At 46.2% G+C, this 6,000-nt stretch overlaps 1 long non-coding RNA gene across 1 annotated transcript; it reads left to right on the top strand.

Moving 5' to 3' along the window:
* Positions 1-722: 722 nt before the first annotated feature.
* On the top strand, positions 723-5,899 carry LOC114012183 (uncharacterized). The gene is made up of 3 exons (XR_003554487.2): positions 723-866; positions 4,906-5,041; positions 5,750-5,899. It is a non-coding gene; the product is annotated as an uncharacterized LOC114012183 (long non-coding RNA).
* The last annotated feature ends 101 nt before the right edge of the window (positions 5,900-6,000 follow it).

Raw genomic sequence — 6,000 nt, 5'->3', positions numbered from 1 at the left:
AATCTATCAAGCTGATGAAAGCTCTGCCTCTTTATCTCGACGTGAAGGGAAGGATGTCCAGAAAATACTTAATATCTTATTATGAAACAGCCGGTATGCTTATATAACTGGCTTCAGAGCCGTGTTTGACTGCCGTCATAACCTTTGTCTTTCATCCAAGAGTTGGGAGGTGCGCGGATAGAACTGCATCAAGATACTGAGTTGGTCCAGTTACCCGACAAATATCTGCCAAAACCTGCCAGACAAAGGCATCATCTGTTTGCTCTATGCTCTATTTAGGCCGGTTTTTTATTTCACTGTAAGGCTTTGTTGCAACTTCATGTTCACTTAGCAAATGAAATGAATGAAGGCTTTGTTGCTTCTTTTTTCTATACTAAAAAAAATTGGTTCTCCTAACTGTTTTGTCCAGTAAAGACAATCAAATGGAGAATTGGTGGGAGATTCCATAGCTAGGAAAGATCAACGTTTCACAACAAAATATATTTAGGACTAGAAACTGGTCTCTAGATTGGATAGAAAAGTTTGTGACTTGTATTGTTTTTTGCAACGAGTAATGCAGCTACTGTATCTTTGCATACTGACTGGCAGGAAACAATAATATAGTTTAATTTTCAAAACTGTTTCATTGTCCTAAAAAATGTGGGTAGGTAAAAAAAGTATTTGTATTTGTTTAGGGACTTTTGCTTTGTGTTTGAACCTTGTGTCTCTTTCTTCAGGTGCGCAACTCGGGCAGGTTTTGCAGCAGAGATTATCCTTTAGGCACAGCAGTGTGACAGTCTGCCTCGGGACACTTCTGGTCAAATTTGGGGATTTGGTCTCGAACTGCAAGGAAAGATTTAACCTGGAAGCTATAGCACTCTAACGAAGTAAGGCTGATCAGAAACACAAAAGAGCTCTGGCTGTGTATTTGTCGTTTGCTCTGTGCCAATGAGCCCACAAGGCTTAAAATTTTGTCTTGAAATGTGAGTTTTCTCTAGGAAATACTTGTGTTATAATTTTAGTCCTGGGAAGTTTGGGGAACAAGTAGGATAGTGAGACTTCACGTGTTGTCTTGGGTTTGGTGTTGCTTGTTTGCTTAGTAGTACTTGTAATACTTTATGATATTTTCATTTGTATCTAAGGGCAAAAAAGGCATCTAGATAAAATGAGCCCTGTCTTAAAGAATTCCTGGTTGCTTCCACACGGAAGTTTGTGGAAAACTTGATACTTTAGTTGGATGCCTGCACTGCCTATGCAGGCACAATGCATAGGCAATGCAAACCACAGGGAGGGCAGCGGTGCGGTGTAGAGGAATGAAGCTGGGTTAATTAGCACTGATAATATACAGCTGCGGGCTGGCTTCAGGGGCGGAGGGTTGGCAGATGTAGGTAAGGTGCAGCTGTGGCTGGTTGAGTGGTTGAGAGCCAATGAAGAGAGAGCAGCCGAGGAAGAAGAGAGAGAGTGGGCCCTGGATGAGGCAAGACGAGGAGAAGGCAGCAGAGGGACTGGCATGGAGAGTGTGCTGGTACGAGATGGTAAAAGACCTGGTTGCAGCTTGATAGTTTGGAGAGCGCTGCGACAGTGTGGGGCCGTGGCACCAAAGCAGAGATGAAACCTCTGCACCCGAAGCCAGCAGCTGATCGCTAGCAGCGTGCAGGAGGCAGGTCCCTGGTGCTTGCATGACCGCTGGCACCTTAGCTAGCCTGTATAATGCGCTGGGCATTCAACAGCTCCCAGCTCTCTGGGGATACAGCCTTGATCTCTGCCTCCTGTGTCCCCGGTGGGGACAGTCTGACCTTCCCACGGGGGCTTGAACTGCTCTGGCAGCCACAGTCAGCCCCCTGCAGCCATGTCCAGGGCAGGCTGGCAGCAGGGGACACAGCCGTGCCCTGCCTGGGATGGGTCATTGGTGCCCTGCAGCCAATGCTTGCTCTTGCAGGTGCTCCACAACCTTTGATGGAGCGCAGAGGCAGCAACAGCTCATCTCTTGGCTGGTGGAACCAGAGCAGGGCCGTTTGGATCACACCTAGCACTAACGACCTTGATAGATGTGTGTACCCACCATAATGCTGTTCTCCTGTGGCACCAAATTTTATATTTGCCAATTTTGTATTTACCCAGTGACAATATGAAAGGCAATATGCACCTTGTCCCATTTGAGCAACTTGCCTGGAAAGCTTGCAACTGGAGCTGGTGACAACATTTACTGTAAGAGTTCTCCACTAAAAGGTCACTTCAAAAAAGTTTCTAAAGTTTTCCTTAAAAAAATGTTTTGATGTTTCATTTTGGAAAAGCTTGAGCAAGTTTTTCTTGAAAGCTCCCCTGTTTCCCCACCATTTCACCATGTATTTCTTCCCTGAACAATTGCAGATAAATGCCACTTACTTTTCAGAATCTCATTTTGACTTTTTGTCCCCTTGGGGTCAATGCTTTTGGAAATCTTGAACTTCTTCAGAGGGCAAAGTGTGTTGTAACTACAACTGGTCAGACTAATGTGCCTTTATCGTGTTTAGCACAATAGAAACCCTCATTTCAGTGGCCTCCTCTGGCTGCTACTGCAACAATTGCATAATCCATTTTTAGCAACTGGACTCGGGAAGAATGAAAGTCAAACGCTCTTCTGAGTTTATTATCAAACCAAGTGTTTTTTACTTGGAGTGGGGCTACAGGGGAAAGCGAGAACACTAAATGGAACAAGGACTGAAGAGACAGGAGGCTATGAAATAATACTTAAATAGAAGGGAAGCGGAAAAAATTGTGGCAAGGAGTGGTAATTAAGGCAACAAAAGATATACGGCTGAACGATGAATAGCACTGAAGTCACCTGGGTGAAAGGGAATGCTTCTGTAAGGAAGAGGACCCAAAAGTAAAGGGAAAGAAGGATTTGTATCACTGTTGAAATGAGATGTGAAGAGATACAGGGAGAGGGAGGTGCGGTGAGCTGCTTTGGAAAGGAGGGTGGATGGAGGAAGAAAAGGGAACTCTGTTGCTGCTTTAAGCAGGTTTGGGCTTTAAGCAGGTTTGGGTAAGCTCTCCAGGGGCTAGAACCTTCCGTCCCTTACCCACAGCAGGCAGCTGGCGTGTACCACAGCTGGTCAGCACCGCCTGCCGTGCGGGGTGGCTCACTGAAGGCTTCGGTGCACTCGTGTCTGCTGCCTCCTCATCGCTGAAAATGCTGCCGGTTTCTGCACGGTAATATTTCTCCACCAGCCTGAGAGCATCCTAGTGGAAAATGTTTTTATTGGGGCATTCAGTAATGTGCCTAGCAGTCAGCTTCCAGGGAACGGCTCCGGGACTCTCAGGGGGTGAGAATGGTGTCTCAGAAATCAGAGAGGGATCTGTGAGGCTGGGTTCTGTGCAACGTGTTGGACACAGCTAGGCAATTTAGAGGACTTACATAATGGTTAAGAAGATAAATGCCAAAGGTATGCGAAAAGGTCATTGACCTTTCATGATACGCAACCCTTGTTAGCAGCGCTGCTGCGTAATGAATAATCCAGGTTCTTCATCTCGGCTGCCTGATGGGCTGATAAACCCGTTTAAGCCTTGGCAGTTCAAGCTGATACAATTCACCGTACCCTCTTCAAATCTTACTCCAGTCCTCTGCTCCTATCCCGTTTCAGCTCGGTTAGAAACAGGTGATGCTAAGCCTATATTTAAGTTTCCTGCACAAATTAAAGGCTAGCTAACCATACTGTGCAGATGTTGAGCAGTCCTTCTAGTAGTGAAAGCAGTGTGTGGCTGGAGATGTGATGTCCTGGAAAAATAATTTCCTCCTGAAGGTCTCAGCAGCATGGTTTCTATGGGGACGAGCCCCACATTAAATACCTCCCAGCTAGTGTCCTGCACCTCAGTCTTTCTGCTTTTAATTCCTAAGGTAATTCAGGTCAGGGAAGAGAGGGAGAAATCAGCTCCCTTTTGAAGGTCAGGACGAAAACACCTATGAGAGCTCCACGTAAAGCAAGCTCAAACTCCATTAGCCAGAAGCTGCACGAAAGATTTAGGGAGTTGCTTGGTGGGTGCATGAACTACCTGCTGGAGGAGATACCGGCGACATCCATCCATACTAAAAAGGGTTACCAGGGCAATTCCGGGCTAAAAAAGGGACCCAGTTCAAAAATCCATCACTACTGGGGTTTGTGAGAACAACATGCTTCCTCCTTTACCCTCACTTTGGTTTTGAACGAGATTTTGTAACGAAGCAGCAAGCTGGCTGGTGGCCAGCAGAGCAGGCTCCAGGCGTGGTGGCAGGATGCCCTTTGCCCGGATGGCTTGAGCAGAGCAGAGCAGGGCAAATTAACGTCCCCTCCAGTGAGCTGTTTTGAACCCAGAAAAGGTGGGATGTGACCCTTTGAAATGCCATATATCAGGGCAGATATTGTAATTTCAGTTGCACTCGGCCATTACAAGCTCTCATCATTTGGTCGGTGCTGGCAACCCAGGGACTAACTATTCTTAAAATAATTCTGTATATTCTTGTCGCTATAGCCCCAGCTCTGCTCTTCGTGGCTCTAACACTTGCTTCGTTACTGTGCTACTGTAAGAGGGAGCACAAAGAGCAAACCTGCTTTTACCATCAAGTGACCTTGAAATGGAGTTGCATGTAGGAAATGCTTGGGTTTACTTCTGGAGCTGGTCTGAAGCCTAAACGGACATGGAAAAGGAGGGGGGAGGGATGCATACAAATCACACAGATATTAAAAATCTGGTGTGAAAACGAAAGTACTAAGTAACTTCTGGGTATTGCGCAAATCTGTTACCCAAACAGTGAAAAAGTTTGGAAATTCTCTGGCTGAAGGAAATGGCTGGTTTCCCTAATCTGCTCCCTTTCTGCCTTGCAAGGAATATCTGCCTTGTCATTGGAAAATGTAAGTAGGTATCATAGCCTGTTTCTTCCTGTGTCTTCTTGCATTCCTTCTCATGCAGGGCTGTCCAAAGAACTGAGAACCTGGATGACTTAGCAGTATGTGTGTATCCATTCCTGTTCTGAATATCTGGCTTTTGTAAGCTACTTCAACACAGAGCCGGCTGACAAGCAGAAATGAGCTTACCAGCCAGCCAGGTATGTATGTGGTTTGGGGCTCCTGTTTTTCTCACTTCAGGCAAAACCACTGCAAATTGGAACATGCCACTGTGCTGAAAATCACTGTGAGAGAGGCTTGATTTTGATGATCATCCGGCTTCAAAATGGTTTATGAAAAAATCCTATTTTAATACTCCTGCCTACATTTTAAGCTTGGGTGCAGAACGACCTTATTTCAAAGTTTTAATTGCCTTGGACTAGAAGTTAGTAATGTTTTGGGAAGCTTCCTTGGACTGAAAACCAACACAAACATTTTCCTCTTAAATTTCTGTGCCACCTGGAGTTTTCTGAAAGTCTTCCTATCCTAAGTCATAGAATCACAGAGCGGTTTGGGTCGGAAGGGACCTTTAAAGGTCACCTAGTCCAACCTCCCTGCAACCAGGAGGGACATCTTCAACTAGATCGGGTAGGTCAGAGCCCCATCCAGCCTGACCCTGAATGTTTCCAGGGATGGGGCATCTGCCACCTCTGGGCGACCTGTGCCAGTGTTTCACGACAGTGAGTGTGGTAAAATGCAGTTCCATGCAGAGCTGTCATTTCAGTAGGTCGCTGATGCTAGCAACACAAGGTTGACTTCGAATCCTTACATATACGGGGGAGGTGTAACCCCCATTTCATTGTAGGGATAGAAATTAAACAGAACCATAAGAACTGTCTGTCTCTTGCTCTGTTATGTTTCCGTCTTAGGTGCCGGGCAGTGCGTCTGGGCTGTCGTGACTTCTGGTCAAGTGGCTGAGAAACAGGCATTGCTCGGTGACATCCCAAAGCAAACCTGCAGGGAAGGCGACAGCGTGGAGTGCAGCCCATGGCATGGGTTATGCAGGGTGACTCCATCGAGTCCAGGTAAGCATGCGAATTCCTGACGACTTTTACAAATGCCAGCTCGTGTGAAATGGACAGGAATTACAGGTACTAAGTTATTTCTGGTGCTAGTGAAG

Source organism: Falco peregrinus, chromosome 4, assembly GCF_023634155.1.
Source record: "Falco peregrinus isolate bFalPer1 chromosome 4, bFalPer1.pri, whole genome shotgun sequence".
Taxonomy (NCBI): Eukaryota; Metazoa; Chordata; class Aves; order Falconiformes; family Falconidae; genus Falco; species Falco peregrinus.
The sequence above is the reverse complement of the archived record's forward strand: the minus strand, read 5'-3'. Positions and strand labels throughout refer to the sequence as shown.